Genomic DNA, 2,817 nt, shown 5'->3' with positions numbered 1-2,817 from the left:
AATAAGATTAAGATGGGCAAAAGAACACAGACACTGGACAGAGGAACTCCGCCTAGAAGGCCAGCATCCCGGAGTTGTATCTTCACTGTTGACGTTGAGACTGGTGTTTTGCGGGTACTATTTAATGTTTTGAATGGTCATCCAACTCGGAATTGGAATTCGGGATGCTTTCTAGAGCTCAACCTGAAAATCACTGACGTCATCATGATTCGACATTGTTTTTTCAGAGTTACCAGTTGTCTTGAAAGCACCATAAATCCAGAGAATGCCAGACTTTGATGACAAAATTTGCCCACCAAGGACCCCCGCACCACCTTCCTGATCAAGTGAGCACAGCACAACAAGGTGAGTCCAAAAATGTCTTGTATGCTGCTGCATTAATGATGTAATATGCCAGGGAGATATGTATACTGTAGCAAGCTGCTAGTAGCCCATGTGCCTCACCCTAATAATTTGGTCCCTTTTCCGGTCTTAATTTTGCCTGTTTGGACAGTGGTGCACATGTAGCCTATAGCCTGCTTTAGAGAAATGTAATCATTGAATATTGTAAAGAGCTTTCAATGTCTGCTTATATGCCCCCTTTATTTATCCTACAGTTCTGACTTGGTGTACAATGAGAATGCTGTAAGAACGGCCCATGTTCTGAATTCTGTCCTAGTTCGCTCATTAATGTCTTAATCGAAATTACGGATTGCCTCCTTTCCTGCTCGTCGTCCCCTTATGCCTTAGTTTGTACATCTTAAATTGTCAGTAGAAATCCCATTTGTTTAAGCTGAGGCTGAATGAACTGTTTCGCTGCCAGACAAGGCTCCGCTGATAGCCAGGTGTAGCAGAGGTAAGGTGTTGGGACAGCTTTATGTAGGCTCTTAATTAAAGTATTGTTTAGTGTTGTGGATTTGCTGGCATGCATCTAAAACATATTTTGTTGCCCCACCAAGATTTACGTGCTAAAATCGCCACTGCATGTAAGTCGTTTGAATGGGGGCATCACTACCAGAGCTAGTCAGGGATGAGCTCCGAGCATAGGCATGCAGGCAGCCCATGGCCCTTACTGCCAACTCACCCATCAGCTACGTCAGCAGCTTCCAGCTCAGAGGTAACTGGTTTGGATTTTGAATGTAAATCGATATTTCCGAGACATGTCTGTGATATTTAAAGGATATAATGTGTGTCTGGTAGTCCCGTGTGGCTCAGTTGGTAGAGCATGGCGCTTGCAACGCCAGGGTTGTGGGTTCATTCCCCACGGGGGGACCAGGATGATTATGTATGAACTTTCCAATTTGTAAGTCGCTCTGGATAAGAGCGTCTGCTAAATGACTTAAATGTAAATGGTAGCCTGGTCCCAGATCTGCAGTCTTGCAACTCCTATAGTCATTGTTATGTTTGACAATGATCAAAAGAGTTGGCAAGATGGGACTACGATCAGGGAACAGGCTATTTATCTGTTAGTATTATGTTTCTCAAGGTGACTGTGTTGAGGTCATTATGAGAAGTCTAGTGTATCCTCGCTATGTCCCCTCTGGTTGAGTTCTACGACGGGCCCATTCCCATCAAGGTCACCTTTTGCTCACCTCAATGACAACAAGGAGCAGTTCCTGGCTGAGACATGTGCCAAGTTTGGAAAGGTGGAGATCTTCACCAGCACTAGGAAGGCTAAGGACACGGTCAAACACCTGCATAACATCTCATGGGCAACATTGTTCACACTCAGCTGGATATCAAAAGGCAGGACTTGGCTTTATGTCTGTGTGGTTTGAGTGTTGGGACTTTTTTATTTTATTAATATTGACGCACAGAGGAGTTTTATGGAGACATGAGAAATTATTGTACTCAATATTCCGGGCCTTTGTCAGGGAGGTGGGCCTTGGTCAGGGAGGTGAACAAGAACCCGAGAGTCACCCTGACAAAGCTCCAGAGTCCCTTTGTGGAGATGGGAGAACCTTCCAGAAGGACAACCATCTCTGCAGCACTCTACCAATCAGGCCTTTATGGTAGAGTGGCCAGACAGAAGCCACTCCTCAGTAAAAGGCACATGACAGCTTGCTTGAAGTTTGCCAAAAGGCACCTAAAGGACTCTCAGATGAAACCAAGAGCGAACTCTTGCCTGAATGCCAAGCTTCACGTTTGGAGGAAATCTGACACCATCCCTACGGTGAAGCATGGCGGTGGCAGCATCATGTTGTGGGGATGATCTTCAGGGGCAAGGACTGGAAGACCAGTCAGGATCGAGGGAAAGATGAAGGGAGCAAAGTAAAGAGAGATCCTTGATGAAAACCTGCTCAGGACCTCAGACTAGGGCAAAGGTTCACATCCAACAGGACAACGACCCTAAGCACACAGCCAAGACAACGCAGGAGTGGCTTCGGAACAAGTCTCTTAATCTCCTTGAGTGGCCCAGCCAGAGCCCGGACTTGAACACGATCAAACATCTCTGGAGACCTGAAAATAGCTGTGCAGCGACACTCCCCATCCAGCCTGAGAGGACCTGCAGACAAGAATGGGGGAAACCCCCCAAAGTGTGCCAAGCTTGTAGCATCATACCCAAGAAGACTCAAGGCTGTAATCGCTGCCAAAGGTGCTTCAGCAAAGTACCGAGTAAAGGGTCTGAATACTTATGTAAATGTGATATTTAAGTTTATAAAAACCTGTTTTTGCTTTGTCATTATGGGGTGTTGTGTGTTGAGGGCAAAACTATTTTATACATTTTAGAATAAGGCTGTTAACAAAATGTGGGAAAAGTCAAGTGTTCTGAATACTTTCCGAATGCACAGTAGATACGTTTCAACACAGATCCAAAAATTGCACGAGACTGAGAAA

This window comes from Salvelinus sp. IW2-2015, linkage group LG4q.1:29 (assembly GCF_002910315.2).
Source record: "Salvelinus sp. IW2-2015 linkage group LG4q.1:29, ASM291031v2, whole genome shotgun sequence".
Classification (NCBI taxonomy): Eukaryota; Metazoa; Chordata; class Actinopteri; order Salmoniformes; family Salmonidae; genus Salvelinus; species Salvelinus sp. IW2-2015.
Note: the sequence above shows the minus strand (reverse complement) of the source record.